The sequence below is a fragment of the Callorhinchus milii genome, unplaced genomic scaffold (genome assembly GCF_018977255.1).
Source record: "Callorhinchus milii isolate IMCB2004 unplaced genomic scaffold, IMCB_Cmil_1.0 Scaffold2, whole genome shotgun sequence".
In the NCBI taxonomy this organism is placed as follows: domain Eukaryota; kingdom Metazoa; phylum Chordata; class Chondrichthyes; order Chimaeriformes; family Callorhinchidae; genus Callorhinchus; species Callorhinchus milii.
Window position 1 is genome coordinate 122485153 of NW_024704743.1, and position 17041 is coordinate 122502193.

Here is a 17041-nt window from a genome sequence, read left to right on the forward strand (position 1 = left end):
ACATGTGCGTGGGGTGGGTGTATTTGCATGTGGGGGTGGGGTGCGTGTGCATGTATGTGCGTGCGTGCGTGCGGACGTGCGTGTGCATGTGTGTGGGAGCGTGTCTGCGTGCTTGCTCGCACGGCTGAGTGCAGGCGTGTGTCGGCGTGCGTGAGTGTGTGTGCGTGCGTGCGTGTGCGCGCGCGCGTGCGGAGGGAGCGAGAGGAACTTGACGTTGCCTGTGGGTGACCAGACCGTTTGCATATCAATCAAATCTGTCACAACTGGAGGCTGCACTCCTTCGAGGGAAAACAATTTAATCAAAGTGGCTTCAAGACTGATTGAACTTTGGCTTCAAGTGTTGAGCTACGGCAGCTCGGGAGGAGGAAATAGCAGCTCAGCGAGCGCGGCCGCGGCGCCGTCGAAGCTGTGTTAGCCGTAGGTTGACAGCTGAGATCCAGAGAATGATTCCGATTCCAGATGGTCACAACTGTACAGTACCACTTACAGCACATCTGCAGTAATGATATTAATCCTCGCACTTGATACAGCGCCCGATCACGTCGTCGAGACGTCTCGGAGCGCTTCGCGGAATATACCGTAACGCGAATTGACTGCGTATTTCGTGGGGCAAAACACGACAGCCAAATTGCGCGCAGCAGTCGTGGATTGAGCGACCAAATTATTATTTATTGTGAGTTTTTTGAAGGTATTATTATCTCCAGAAAACGATGAGCCAATCGACTAAGAGCCGGGCTCCTCCTTACTGCTGATAAACAGCACCTTTCGTGTTGGGAAGACAGCTCACAGCACTTGACACAAGCACACAGTCACTACACTTCACAGTAAATACTGCATCGCGCTTTGTCGATGTGAAAGGTGCTGTATCAAACGCAGGGATCATCGTCATCATTATTATTATTGTGATTATGTAATAATTTTCCGTAATCCTGCACTGTGACAAAGGGTGGGGGGGGGCAGTGTGGGGAGTGGGGGGGAGGCAGTGTGGGGGCGGGCAGTGTGGGGGGGAGCAATGTGGGGAGTGGGGGGCAGTGTGGGGGGGGGCAGTGTGGGGGGGGCAGTGTGGGGGGGGGCAGTGTGGGGGGAGCAGTGTGGGGAGTGGGGGGGCAGTGTGGGGAGTGGGGGGGGCAGTGTGGGGGGGCAGTGTGTGGGGGAGTGTGGGTGGGGGGGGAGTGTGGGGGGGGCAGTGTGGGGGGGGTCAGTGTGGGGAGTGGGGGGGGGGCAGTGGGGGGGCAGTGTGGGGGGGCAGTGTGTGGGGGGGAGTGTGGGTGGGGGGGGAGTGTGGGGGGGGAGTGTGGGGAGGGGGCAGTGTGGGGGGGGTCAGTGTGGGGAGTGGGGGGCAGTGGGGGGGGGCAGTGTGGGGGGCAGTGTGTGGGGGGGGCAGTGGGGGGGGGGACAGTGTGGGGGAGGCAGTGTGTGGGGGGGGGGAGTGTGGGTGGGGGGGGGTCAGTGTGGGGGTGGAATCAGTAAAATATCTGAGACAATATATTACAACTGAAAACCTGCACTTAAATAAAGTCGGGAAATGTGCAGTTAAACAGAGCTTTTGGGCACTTAAACGCAAAAGAGTTTAATTTAGGTTTCTGTAAGCGAAAGGGCAACGTGACACCTCAGACAGGAACCGGATGCGTCCGACTCCCAGACGTTGCGTTGGTCTGTTCCGCTTGAGGTGGAATGCGACTGTCTCCAGACGTTCATAATACTTTCATCGTTTTAGCACCGAGAGACGACGAGATGCTTCGTCACCGGACGTCAACAGGAGGGGCGGAGGGTGGAGGGGTGGGAGGGCTGACAGGGAGGGAGTTAGCAGGAGATGTGACGCAGGAGTTATTGTGCTCTTCCCACCACTTCCCTCCACAAACCACAGATTAGTCAGAGCTCCGCAGCGCGAAATGTAGCATTGGGACCAATGTCTCATCCGAAGGACAACACATTCCACAATGCAGGACTCCCCCCCCAGTACTGCACTCGTTGTGGCCTCACTTTTATTGTGTTATTACACTCCCAACATGTGCTTAGTTGACAGGTTAATAAGGTTAAGTGCAAGAGAAGATAATTCCAGTATTTCAATCGTCGGGTCAATAAATACACTGATAGCGTTTCAGAGATACCTATTATTAACCCAAATGCTTTTAAATTACTCTCTCTTTCAAGTTCGGCTTTCATCAGATGAGAGATCGAGGGGGGGAAAAAAAGAACCTGATTGCATTTTAAATGCAATTACAGTTAATTGAATTGAATTTAAAATTGGGCTTGATGAATAGGAACCGGTTATTTCAGAAAGTGTTATGAAAATTGCAGGAAAACGACACCGTGGGATGTTTTAGGGAGAACTGGGAACTTTTCCGGGTTGGGTTAAGAACGTAAGAGCATACGAATTGTTGGACGAAAGGAAACCAAAGTCCATCCGGTTTGCCTTGCACCGTCCTGGCAGTCGCTTGCACATGTCATGTCCCAAAATATACACTGGATAGTAATGTGTTGAGTGGATGGGCTCAGAAAAGACCTCAGTGCAATGGCTTTAAGCGCTCTGAGACGCTATCCTGCATGGAGGGCACTATATAAGTGCACGTTGTTGTTGTAAAGGAGCATCTTGAGTTATGTCCCGTGGAGCTCAGCAAGTTTAACCTGATTGAGATGTTTATAGTAATAATAATCCTTACATTTGATACAGCGCCTTATCATCATCGAGGCGTCTCAAAGCGCTTCACAGGAAATACAGTACAGTGGTTGTGCCTGTATTTTGTGGGCAACACGCGGCAGCCAGTTTGCGCACAGAGGTATCCCGCAAACAACCGTGAATTGAGTGACCAATTTTATTTTTATGAACAGGCAGACGGGACCTTGGCTTAAGATCTCATTCCCCGACAATGCAACATACCCCCATCGAGTGTCAGCTTAGACGGTTTGAGTTCAAGTCCTGACCTGGGGCTTTTTAGTATATGTTTATATATATTTATATATAATATTTACAATATATCCTGCGAATCGCTTTGAGATGTCTCGATGAAGTGAAAGGCATTATATCAAATGCATGGTTATTGTTATATTATTATCTGTACTCTCCAATATGTTTCCAATCTTTTTCACTATTGCACGCTCCTAAAATAATGCCACGATAGTCATTAAAAATGATAATAACCCTTACATTCGGCCACAGCGTCTTTCACGTCAGGAGGACGTCTCAAAACACTTCACAGGATACGCTGCAAAGTGGAGTGACTGTGTGTTTTGTGGGCGAATGGCTGACGTGGAAGAACAGTGACTGAAGAAAGTGACCGATGCACACGTTTGGTGTGGTGTGGCAGCGAGTAAAGACGTGGAAAGATACCGGCGTTCAATGGAAGAAAACATATCCTGGGGCAGAGGTGTATTGTATGTCTGGTTATAGGGGAGAAAATTGCAGCTTGTGATATTATCACCGGCTGTAATATCACGTGTCTCAGTTCAGCCCAGACGCACAAATTGCCAGGTAGTTTTAAGAGAGGCTTATGCTATATCACAGGTGAATTAAAACCCTAGAAATCACAGAAATGATTATATAATTGTGATGCATAGAGGTGTTTACAGTGGCATTCAGTGTAATGTGTGCAGTGTTGAATCCTATAGTTCAGTGGTTAGAGCACGCGCCTCGCAAGCGAGAGGACCCGGGTTCGATCCCCGGGCAGGACGAAAACCTAGGCAAGATTCCTTACTCCACACGTCTCTGTTTGCCCGGCAGTAACCAGGAACCCGGTTGTTAGTCGATTGATGGATCGCTTTTCCAGGGGGAAGAATCCCTTCAAAAAAATCTCGTAATAATTTGGTCACTCAATCCACAACTGTTCGTGGGACACTGCTCTGTGCAATGGACCGCCATGTTTCACCCACAAACCACGCAGTTAATCCACTTTACAGTGTATCCTGCGAAGCGCTTTGAGACGTCACAATGACGTGATAAGGCGTTATAACAAATACAAGGATTACCATGAATCGCATGGTCAAAGCAGTGGTTCTAAAGCAACAAAGAAAGGCTGAGGATAAGTAGGATGTGCACAGATATCTCTTTTATATCAATCTGATTATGATGTAGGCCTTGAAACTGCGGAGTTTGCCGTTTGCCTCTCCACAGGGAATGATGCGAGTAAATTTCTGTCAAATACTAATACGCCTCTAGGTGAATCGGAAAACTCCAGTCACTGTTGTTTTTTTATATAGGCTGCGAATAAATTTTTAAAATCAGAATAGATTTCCCTGGAGTTAAGAGGCCTTGGAAGATCTGTTTGTTTGACTAAAAGGCATTAAAGTGACCTTAACATTGCAGCTGAATATTTCCAAATATCAAAAAAGGTCAATGTATTGATGCAAAACAATATTAAAAAAAAGTCAAGACTCGCTTAACGCCACTGACACTCACTATTTCTGACGAAAATATTATCTCTTTCTGTCTGTCTGTGTTTGTAGGACACATACCCACACACTGTAAATATATAACCCTAACCCCAGCTTCGTTCATTCCAATGGTCTCGTAACCTATGGAATCTAATTTGTATAATAATAATAATAGCAACAGACCAATTTTTCCTACTTGTCAGGTTCATGTAAATTCAAGCTGCATGGGAACAAGCCAAATCCTGTGATGAGGTATGATATTTTGTTAGGTAGAGGCGAGTGGAGGAAGGAAACTTGCCTAAGGCTTCACTCTGACCGGGAATCGAACCCAGTTCCTCTCGCTTGCCAGGCGAGTGCTCTAACGAATACGATACAGGACTCCACCCAATTACACCGTAAAATGAATTGACTATATTTTGTGGGCAGAACACGCCGGCCAATTGTGCACAGCAGTGTCCACAGCAAATAGTCATGAATTTTTAATTTGATGGATTATTACCCCCGGAAAGCGATCCGCCAATCGTCTAACAAACGGGTTCCTACCTACTGCTGGGTAAGCAGAGGCGTGTGGAGTAAGGAAACTTGAGGCAAGAAAATAATTAGTGACTTTGATAAGCCTGTAACACTGAGAATCTTGGGCTTTTCAGTCCTTTCTCTGAGAACGGATGTGGAAGCAAGAATCTGCTCCTGACCGTGGTGTTGAGGTTGCAAATACAACCCCATTCTTCATGATAATAATAATAATCCTTGCATTTGATATAGCGCTTTTCACGTCGGGAGGACGTCCCAAAGCGCTTCACAGAACACACTGTAAAGTGAATTGACTGTATATTTGTGGGCGAACGCGGCAGCCAATTGCGCACAGCAATGTCCCACAAACAGTCGTAGATTGAATATGACCAATTTATTATTGTTTTTGGTCTTTGGAGGGATTATTATTAGGCTCTGTGTGGAGTAAGGAAACTTGCCCAAGGTTTCGCCCTCTGCCTGGAATTGAACTCAGGTCTCTCGCTTGCAAAGCGAGTGCTCTAACCACTGAGCTACAGGACTCCTAATAATAATAATAATAATCCTTGCATTTGGTGTAGCACCTTTCACGTCAGCAAGTTGTTCCAAAGTGCTTCACTGTAGCTCAGTGGTTAGATTACTCACCTCGCAAGTGAGAGCCTGGGTTCGCTCAGAATTGGCACCCAAAGTTGACTCAGACATGATTGCCAGAGTTACGTTGCCAAGCCAGAAACGTGGCTGTTCTTTACATATCGAGAGAGGAAGAGTTCCAATTGAGTGACCAAGTACTTTGAAGCCAAACTGGGAATACATTAAAAATCACATTGTTGGGAGGAGTGTAACTGTATTTTTCATTTAATACTACTAATAATAATCCTTGCACTTGATATAGCGTCTTATCACATCGCTGAGACGTCCCAAAGCGCTTCACATAATATACTGTAAAGTAGACTGACTGTGTATTTTGTGGGCGAAACACGGCAGCCAATTGCGCACAGCAGCGTCCCACAAACAGTCGTGGATTGTGTCACCACATTTTTTTGTTTGGGAGGGATTATTAATGATGGAAAGCGCTCCATCAATCAACTAGCTTGGGTTCCTACTTACTGCTAGGTAAACAGAGGCATGTGGAGTAAGGAGACTTGTTTGAGGGTTCGTCCTGCCCGGGAATTGAACCCGGGTCCTCTCGCTTGCAAGGCGAGCGCTCTAACCACTGAGCTACTGGGACTCCAAGGTTTGTGCTCTGTTAATTATCCTGACGGCTTCACGTTCAATATTCACGGCCCCCGTTGGTAACAGTGGATGCACCTTAATCAGAAACGAGTGACATCTCAAATATGGGTTCAATCCCTCAGTGCACAGGGGCTTTCCAACACCGAGCTCGGAGCAGTTCTGATTAATGCTGCCAGAATATTCAGCTTTTCATTTTTAGATGCTAACAAGATTAAATGCAGCGTTAGCAAATCTATCATCAACCTCGTCAATTCATCTCGCCCTAATCCCAAACCTGTATCAGGCGGCAGACTTTCACAGGGGCCTCATTAAAATGGATGGTTCTCCCGTTCTGGCAATAAAGGAATAACATGCTTTTTATTTTAACTAGTTAATATGAGGAACATTTCTCAGGGAAACATAAATTTGAAAGCAGAAATTACATTCGAACCCATCAAAATTGAGATTAGATTTAAAATGTGATTTTTTTTAAAATTCAAATGCATGGATTCCTTTGTTATCGGGACAACGAGAAGGTGTCAGAGCTGAAGAATGGAACTTTTATCCACATTTAACACCCGATTTCATCAGCCAGCACTCCCTTCCCTCATGCTCAGGAATATATAATAATAATAATAATCCTTACATTTAATATAGCGCTTTATCACATTGTCAAAATGTCTCCAAGTACTTCACACGATATATTGCAAAGGGAATTGACTATATATTTTGTGGGCGAAACGCGGCAGCAAATTATGCACAGCTGTGTCCCACAGACACTCGTGGATTGCGTGGCCAGATTTTTTCGGAGGGATTTTTTAAACTCCCCCCCAGAAAGCAATCTTCCAATCGACAAACAACCAGGTTCCTACTTACTGCAAGATGAACAGAGGCGTGTAGAGTAAGGAAACTTGCCTAAGGTGTCACCCTGCCCGGGAATCGAACCAGGGTCCTCTCGCTTGCGAGGCGAGTGTGCTAACCACTACACTACAGGGCGCACATTGTTCACGGGGAGCTAAGATGAAACTGGCTGGTAAGTATTCTGTTGCTTAGGACTACATTGTCACACCGTTTATAATAATCCTTGCATTTGGGGTTGAGCCTAATCATATTGCTGAGTCTTGGCAAAGCACGGGAGCAACCGCGAAGTGTAACGAATGTGTATCTTGTAGGTGAACCTGGCAGCCGGTTTGCAATCAGCAATCCCCCACAGATAGCCATTAAGTAAATCACCAATACTTATCTGAGCGATTGTTAGCCTGGACAAGGAGAGAAGCTTCCTTCTTTTTGCACAGTGCCATGGGATCTTTAACATCCACCTGAACAGGCAGACGGGGCCTGACGTTAGCATCTGGTCTGACAATACGTCACTACCCCAGCGCTCAAATGACGTGGGGTTTGGACGCACAACCTTCTGACTCAGAGGCAAGAGCGCTACTGACTGAACCAGGCTGTCACCTAATTCACTGAAACAGGCTGATGTTTCTGACCTGCTTTCTCCCGACTCCACCAGCCATTGCCTCCCCTCGGCTGGCTCTGGCCTCCTGCTCGTGCCTCGTCCCCTCCGCTCCACCATCGGAGGCCGCGCTTTCAGCCACTGCTCCCCAAAGCTTTAGAACCCTCTCCCCCAATCCCTCCGCCTTGCCCTCTCCTTCCACTCTTATAGGTCACAACTGAAGACCTTCCTCTTCGACCATGCGTACGGTCACCTCCTCCCTTCCCTCCGGCTCGGTGTCAGGCTCCGCCACTCCGAGACCCTCCGCACGTGTGAAGGCCACTATAAAGTGCAAGTTGTTGTTGTGGTTAAACTTTTAAACCTTGCCAAAAAAAACACTCCAATCAACGACCAGAAACCTCTCCATTGAATCCGAATTGTCCAACTGCTTATTAAACGGTAGTGGCACTTGTTGTGTTATTGTTCATAGGAAACTGTTTGTTTATCACTGCAATCGATATTTAAACAACGGCTCTGATTCTGCAACACACAACAGGCAAAGAAATAAAAACACATTAGCTCGGTCGGAAGGTCCACGAGTCTAAATGTCACCCTGTGAATACATGGTATTCCTGCCTTGTGGAGTCCTGTAGCTCAGTGGTTAGAGCACTCGCCTCGCAAGTGAGGGGACTTGGGTTCGATTCCTGGTCAGGGCGAAAATTTCGGCAAGTTTCCTTACTCCACACACTTCTGTTTACCTAGCAGTAAGTAGAAAGCCCCCCCTTGTTGTCCGTCGATTGGTGGATTGTTTTTCCGGGGGCAATAATCCCTTCAAAAGGTTTTTTTTTTAAAAAAATAATTCGGTCACCACGACTGTTTGCGGGACACCGCTGTGCGCAATTGGCTGCCGCGTTTCATCCACAAAATACACAGTCAATTCACATTGCAGTATATTCTGTAAAGCGCTTTGAGACGTCTCGAAGATGTGACAAGGCAATATATCAAATGCAAGGATTATTATTATTATTATTATTATTGCCGTATGGAGCACTCCTCTTCTTCTGTGGCTACACCTTTTCTTTCTAGAGCAAAAAAAAGTTTAAAACGCGAGTGAGCTTGTTTATTCTGTCATTTTTTAAGCTTTCATAGATCGCACCATTGGGCTGGTGACTGTATCCATCATTATCGTACTGATCATTAAAATATTAATAAACCTTGCATTTGTAATTCGCTGTTGTCGTAAGCCCGACGATGGGTTTCCTTGGGTGTCAGACACCCGACTGACCAAAGAAAAGGAGGATGCTGTAAAGTAGCCCTTTAATTAATTGGTTATTAAGATGTGTGGCGTAGTGAACTTTGGCTGGTAGTATTGTTGTTTTAATTGCACAGCCGGGACCAACACAACACGTCTGTTTGTAGTGTTGGAGCTGTGTACTGGGAATAATATCTATTAGTGACTTAGTGGGTGAAGTTGTTAGAAGTGAGTAACGTTTGTATTGTTTAAACTGCAGTGGCTTCAAGCTTAGCTAAAGCACTTCCAACCTCACAGGCGGCGCTCAGTATCAGGAATCGTAAGCTAACAGCACTGACGTGAGCATTCAAATACAGGGCTGAACAATTTGCAGTGTTTCGAGGTAGATTTAATGTCGTCAGAATCTGGGACACTGCTGTGCGTAATTGCCTGCCGCGTTTTCAATTCACTTTACAGTATATTCTGTGAAAGCGCTTTGAGACGTCTCGAAGACATGATAAGGTGCTATATCAAATGCAAGGATTATTATTATTATTATAGAATAACCATGGAATCTTTAATCCCAGATACATTGTAAAATGTGTGTCAGCCTGGCTCTCGCCTCCGAGTCAGAAGCCCCACCTCGGGACTTGGAATCACACACAGCATAGTCTAAGCTGACGCTCCAATGCAGTGCTGGGGGGGGGGTTTCATCGTCAGAGGTGCCGTCCTTCGGATGAGACATTAAACCAAGGTCCCAGCTGCCTGTTCAGGTGGATGTTAAAGATCCCACGGCGCTATGCGAAGAAAGAAGGGAGTCCTGGCCAACAATTCCCCCAATAACATTGGTGGCTCAATCCACGACTGTTTGTGGGACACTGCTGTGTGCAATTGGCTGCCGTGTTTCGCCCAAAAAATATACAGTCAATCTACTTGACAGTTTATCCTGTGAAGGGCTTTGAGAGTCTCAAGGCACTATATCAAAAGCAAGGATTATTATTAAGGATTATTATTATTATAAATTGCGTAACAGACGCAGTGCGATCAAATCTCATGCATAATGTAGGCATTTGGCTGCAAAGTACACAGTCACTCAGCTTAATAGTGTATCCTGTGAATCGCTTTGAATTGTCCTCCTGGGGCTGTATCAAACGTAAGGATAATTATTATTATTTATTTGGCATTTTTCACCCCCTCGTATGTAAAATACCGCATTGTTCGTCCAAAAAAATGCTGAAGTAACGGCTCGATATTTTTCCTTGAGAAAAAAGAACTTCTCGAACTTATTGCAACGGGAAATATCAAAGAAGAAATATCACCTGAATCTAAACCTTCTCTCTTCTACTTGTGGAGAGTGAGGCTATTTCATTGGAGAGGTGCAGGTTGGACAAGATGGATGGCGTTACATTTGCTACCGGTGCTTGAAGCGACAAAGAAGATGTAAAGCCTTGAGTTTTGAGATCCCTTTGCGCAATTTCCCTATTAAACCGAATTCAATTACTTCGCCCCCGCCCTGTGCCCTTCTCTCCCTGAAAGTCTGCCGCATTAGAATTCTGCAGCTCGTGTCCTCTCCCACACCAAGCTCCATGACCCCATCACCTCCACCCTCGCCCAGCTCCATTGGATCCCCAAGCCCCAGAAGGTAGAGTTCATAATTCTCGTCCTCGTCAAGGCCTTGCCCCTTCCTACCTCTGTGCCCTGCTGACTCCATACTAATCTGTCCGCTCCCTCCACTCAGCAGGCTCCAGCCTGCTTCACGTCCCCTACCCGGCCCGCCCACCATCGGCCGTCGGTCAGTCTTTCTGCCCCCACCTTTTAGTACTCCATCCCATAGTCCCTCCGCCTCGTCCCCTTCCACTCCTTCTTCAAGGCCCGTCTGAAGACCCTACTCTTCGACGGTGCCTGGGGTCAACCTCCAACCCTCCTGATTGTAACCCCCAGCTCGGACACAAATCCTTGACTGTCCAGAACCTTGGGACGTCCACCTAATGAAAAATACGCTGTACATATGTAATTTGGTGCTCTTGTTGTTATTGTGGGTTCAAGCCCCTCATCAAGACTTTGAATCGCACTCTAGGCTGACGTTCCAATGCAGTGCTGTGGCATTTGTAAGATGTGCCGCCCTTCGGATGAGATGGTAAAATCGAGGTCCTTCTGTTCAGGTGGATGTTGAAGATCCCTTGGCGCCATTTGAAAAGAGAAGGGAGTTCCTCTCTCTGGTGTCCTGGCCAACAATCCCCTAAGTCAAAAAAATGCCCATTTGTTGTGCCAAAAATTGACCACCGTGTTCGCCCGTAAATACTTCACTCCAAGTAAAATCCTGTGAAGCGTTTTGAGTGGTCTCGATGACATGATACGGCTCTACATCGAATTGAAGGATTAAGGATCATTATTACTGTGACGTAGATTTCCATGGTTTCTCTAGATGTGCTTAGAGAGGGATTTGATCTCCATATTGGGGGATTGTGGTAAGGAGACTGATGAACCTTTGGGACATAAAAACTCATAAAATGAACATTAATGAAGTAATCCCTGCAATTAAAAAGCCTGAGCGAGAGATCACTGGTCTCCCATACACCGAGAGGAAATTAATATTGCGGCTTTGTACACCCATCTGAGCAGAAACCCTCAGGGAATTCTTCTACAGTGGCTTGAATTGACCTCAAATCACCTCAGAGCACGCGACAGACTGGATGTAGGCAAATGAGGCAGCGTAATTCATAGAATAGAATCATAAAATAGAATAGAATAGAATAGAATCATAGAATCATAGAATTGTACAGCACAAAAAGAGGCCATTCGGCCCATCGAGTCTTTGCCGGCTCTTTGAATAGAGCACTTAATTGCACACAGCAATGTCCCACAAACAGCCATGAAACAAATGACCAATTTTTATTCAGGGGATTGTTGGCCAGGATACCAGGAGAGAGAAACGGGATCTTTAACGTCCACCTGAACAGGCAGACGAACCCTGAGTTTAGCGTCCCATTCGAAGGACGGCACCTCCGACAATGCCGTGCTCCCCCCAGCACTGCACTGGATTGTGAGCTCAAACTCCCAATGTAGGGCTTGAACCTACAACCTTCTGACTTAGAATCGAGACACACACACACACACACACACATACATACACACACACATACACACACACACTCTAAGCCGAAATTGAGGTGTAATATTATTATCATTAATAATAATAATAATTGCATTTGATATAGCGCCTTATTATGGCTTCGAAATGACTCAAAGGGCTTCACAGCATAGACCGTAAAGTGAATGGACAGTAGGGCGAAACACGGCAGCCAACTGCTCCCAAAAATAGTCGTGGATTGAGCGACCAAATCATTATTCGTTTTCATGGGATTATTAAAGCGGTCTTTCTGATGTTATTTCTGTTGGGGTTACTTTCGCCAACACTTGCCCTGCTTCGTAACAAGGTACAGCAATCATAACAACAATCCTCACATTTAATGCAGCGCTTTTCTTGTCAGGAGGACGCTCTCAAAGTGCTTCGCGGGAGTTACTGTACAGTGAAGCGACTGCGGGTTTGTAGCAGACTTGCCTCATTCTTGCATGAGTGATACCCAACTGATGTAGCTGCACAGAATTTACCTTCTGCCTGGTTGCAATACAAACTGGGTCACCCTAACATGTGCCACAATACTGTGAGGAGAGAGTGAGGAATGGGTTAGCACACAGCAAGCACTCGCTTCGGAGATAGGGTTATTTTTAGAGTTGTGCATTAGGTTTAGTCCGTGAATAGAGTTTAAACTCTTCTCCTATTTTTTTACTCGAGTCCTTCGCAACCCCACGCTGCCGTGAATCGCCTGCGTTAATAACCGGGGCGTCACCTTATAATAATGATAACGTAATAACCATCTTTGCATTTGATGTGGAGCCTTATCAAGTCGTCGAGACGTCCTCAAAGTGCTTTGAGGGATTTACTGTGAAGACGCTTAACTGTGCAATCTTGTGGGCGAAACGTGGCAGCCAGTTGCGGGCAATGTTTCACAAACAGCCACGGAGTGAGCGACCTATTTTGTTTTGGGTGATTGTTGGCCAGGCCAGGACTCCGGGAGAAGCTCCTCTCTCTTTTCGAATAGCGTCCACCTGAACAGGCAGACGGGACCTCTGTTTAACATCTCATCTGAAGGACGGCACCTCCGACGATCCAACACACCCCCAGCGCTGCATTGGAGAGTCAGCTTAGACCATGTGATTCCAAGTCCTGCTTTGGGGCTTGAACCCACAACCTTCTGACTGAAAGGCGAGAGTGTTAGCCACTGCACCAGGTTGACGCACATACTGGAATGAAGTTGTGGAAAGATAGGAATATAGGAACAGGAGTAAGTCATTCAGTCCATCGAGCCTGTCCCAGCACATTCCAAGTTCGTGGCAACTCAACTCCACCTCTCCTCCCTCTCTCCGTATCCCTTGATACAGTTACCGTCCTACCCCCTACCCGCCCTGCCCTCCACCCCTCCTGATCCTAGCCCCCAGCTCGGATCCAAATATCCCTGACTCTCCAGCGCCTTGGGACGTCCTCCCGACATCAAAGGCGCTGTACAAATGTCATTCTGTGGTTGTTGTTTTCTTTGTGGTTGATATCCCTGTCTGTTAAGTATTTATCCATTTGCCTTTTAAATTGGAAAAATCGGAAGAATGTAAGACACATAACGCATGTAGGTTGTATGTGCGTGTGTGTTTTGGTGGGCGAAAATAGTGAAAGCGAGCAGCAGGGAAAGAACTGTGGTTAAATGTAATTATTGAACCCATTATAACCTCATTAAACGCATTGTTATTTCATGCAGAAGGCAGCGCTTGATGTTTTCCCTTAGCCCCAGACCAATTTTTCTGACTTGTCAGGTTCATGTAAATTTAGGCTGTATGGGAACGAGCCAAAACCTGCGATGAGGTATGATGTTTCATTAACCAGCTTTCCTTTCATCCTTGTTTTCAAAAGGGCCACATAATAATAATAATAATAATATTAATAATAATCCTTGCATTATTACAGCGTCTTACCACGTCCTCGAGACGTCTCAAAGCGCTTCCCAGAATATACTGTAAAGTGAATTGACTGCGTATTTTGTGGGCGAAACGCGGCAGCCATTTGCGCACAGCAGGTTCCCACACACAGTCGTGGATTGAGCGACCAAATATTTCTTTACGTTTTTGAAGGGATTATTCCCGGAAAGCGATCCCTCAATCAGCTAACAGTCGTGTTGTGGTTGACCGCCGGGTAAACAGAGGCACGTCACACTCACAACTACTGTATTTGCAGGAAACAAGGCTGAAAGGTACAAGAACTCCGGCCCCGAGGATGACCTTGAGCTCACGTCAATGAAACCCACAAACACGACACGTTTGGAAACCCAACACCATGATTAAGACGATCTCAACCAGACTGAGAGTTCCACATATGTAAGTCACTTGCACATGGACATTTCCCTGTGTTTGGAACGGAATGGAATACATACTCTCTCCCTAGAAAGAGAAGCACACTGCTTACCTAACATTGGCACAGTATTAGGCACAGGTTGGTAAGAGCCAAGGCTTGGGGACCACAGAGTGTGTGTTGGGGTAACTGCTGGATTCTAACCAGCTAAAACCGTATTAGCTTACCATTGATATCACTATGTCTGGCAAGTTTTCCTGCTGCTTGTCCAGCTAGGACCACTCTACCTGTTAGGGCTTTGGCTTGCAGGGTTATCAGGAGCTGAGTGGGAGCAATTGGTTTTGCCAACAAAATATACGGTCAATTCACTTTACAGTGTAATAATAATAATAATAATCCTTGCATTTGATATAGCGCTTTTCACGTCGGGAGGACCTCCCAAAGCGCTTCACAGAACACACTGTAAAGTGAATTGACTGTATATTTGTGGGCGAACGCGGCAGCCAATTGCGCACAGCAATGTCCCACAAACAGTCGTAGATTGAAAATGACCAATTTATTATTGCTTTTGATTTTGGAGGGATTATTATTATAATTATTATTATAATATTATTATTATTATTAGGCTCTGTGTGGAGTAAGGAAACTTACCCAAGGTTTCGCCCTCTGCCTGGAATTGAACTCAGGTCTCTCGCTTACAAAGCGAGTGCTCTAACCACTGAGCTACAGGACTTTACACTTAGATTATTATCATTATCATCAATGATATGAGTTTGACCTTTGTTAAGTGTTTGGAGAGCGGGGGAGAAATCCTCATCTATTATAGCTGCAGTGTGGTAAACAGCCAAGTGTTGAGTTCCGTTCAATCATTCTCTATAAAATCCGATTGCTGTGCTGCATTTTGCACTTGATGACTTGTTGTAGCATTGACAGCTCCTGTGGTCTGATGGGCAACTTACTGCTTCCTCAAAACACTCTCCTGAACATCTTTTTTCTCAGCGCGGATGTGGAAATCCAATATATTTTTCGCGTTGGCGTTTCTTCCCATCTCCAAGACCAGGAGAAAGGACTGTTCGGTACATAACTAATATCCACATCCTGCAGCGTAGCGGTTAGATTGCTCGCTTCGCAAGCGAGAGGACCCGGGATCGATTCCCGGGCAGGGCGAAACCTTAGGCAAGTTTCCTTACTCCACACACCTCCATTTACCTAGCGGTAAGTATGATCCCGGTTGTTAGTCGATTGGCGGATCGCTTTCTGGGGGTAATAAACCCTTCAAAAAAATAATTTGTTCTCTTATACCACGACTGTTTGCGGTACATTGTTGTGCGCAATTGGCTGCCGCGTTTCACCCTCAAAATATATAGTTAATTCACTCTACAGTATATTCTGTGAAGCGCTTTGAGATGTCTCAATGATAAGTTTCTATATCAAATGCGAGGATTATTATTATTATAACTCACAGAGCAATTCGAAAGATTACTTGATCAAAAAATAATTGTTTTAATGGGAAACCCGCTTTGTGGGGTAATACTGAGTCTAATAAACCAGCCAGTCACTTATTGGATGCATGAAATCCTTCCACTCAGCTCCAACCTAACACGTAGGGAGGGTGGTCCTTTAACTGGACAAACAGCGGGAAAGCTTACCAGTCAGTGATACTGATGGCAAGCTGTGTGGTTTTAGCGGGTTAGACTCCAGCAGTTACCCCAACGCACACTCTGGGGTCCTCAAGCCTTGACTCTGGCCAACCTGCGCCTAATACTATCCAGAATTAGGTAAACAGGATGTGTCCCTCCAGGGAGAGAGAGCGCATTCCAGTCCAACAATCTATCTCTGGGATTTCCGTGTGTAGGTTGGAGGTATGGAATTCTCAGTTTAGATTAAATGCTCTTAAGCAACGGTGACGGGTTTCCGTATGTATCAGACACCCAGCTGACACCCCCCAAAAAAGTCCCTGACAACATGTTCCAGTCATTAATTACCCTCTGGGTAAAGAAAAACTTCCTTGTGTCGAGCCTGAAATTTCCCCTTTGCAACCCTAAACCCCCTGTCCTCTTTTCTACTGCCTTCGTCCATCCTAAATTATGGTTGAGCAATACAACAAGATCACTTAGATTCCCAGACAGTTGAAACGATAGAGTCCTTTGGGTGCACAGAACTTTAATGAAGTCTGATCCTGTAGAAAAATTGGTCCTGACAGGATGATGTAATGCTGTCCATTGGATGAAAAATGAACAGATTCAGAGCCTGAAAACTAAGGCAGTCAACAAATCCTTCCCTCCTATAATCCCTGCGAAACATTTAATCTGAGGAGAGGTCCTGTGCAGTAATATTTTATTCCTAAATTTCCTCGGGAGTTAATTAATGCTCCATCAGTTGTTAAATGTGATTTACTTACTGTTGAATGTTATATGCATTCACGACTTGCAGAACTTTATTTAATAATAATAATCCTTGCATTTTATACAGTGCCTTATCACGTCATTGAGACATCTCAAAGCACTTCATAGAATATATGGTAAAGTGAATTGACTGTATATTTTGCGGGAGAAACACGGCAGCTAATTGCGCACAGCAGTGTCCTACAAACAGTCGTGGATTGAGTGACCAAACGTTCCATTACTGTATATTTACTTATTATTTATTTGAAGGGATTATTAACCCCCAAAACCAATCCGCCAATTGACTAACGACCAGGTTCCTACTTGCTGCAAGGTAAACAGAGGCGTGTGGAGTAAAGAAACTTGCCTCAGGTTTCATTCTGCCCGGGAATCCAACCTGAGAGTGAGAGGATATACCAAATAATGAGGATTTCTTTTTAGTCTTTTAGTTGATATTGCTCTTTTAATATGGAAACGTCTCAATGCGCTTCACATGTAACTGT

General features: G+C 45.7%; 2 non-coding genes across 2 annotated transcripts; both read right to left on the minus strand.

Moving 5' to 3' along the window:
* Positions 1 to 6033: 6033 nt before the first annotated feature.
* On the minus strand, positions 6034 to 6106 carry trnaa-ugc. Its single transcript has one exon. It is a non-coding gene; the product is annotated as a tRNA-Ala (tRNA).
* A 907-nt stretch (positions 6107 to 7013) lies between these two features.
* On the minus strand, positions 7014 to 7087 carry trnaa-cgc. The gene has a single exon. It is a non-coding gene; the product is annotated as a tRNA-Ala (tRNA).
* Positions 7088 to 17041: the final 9954 nt, after the last annotated feature.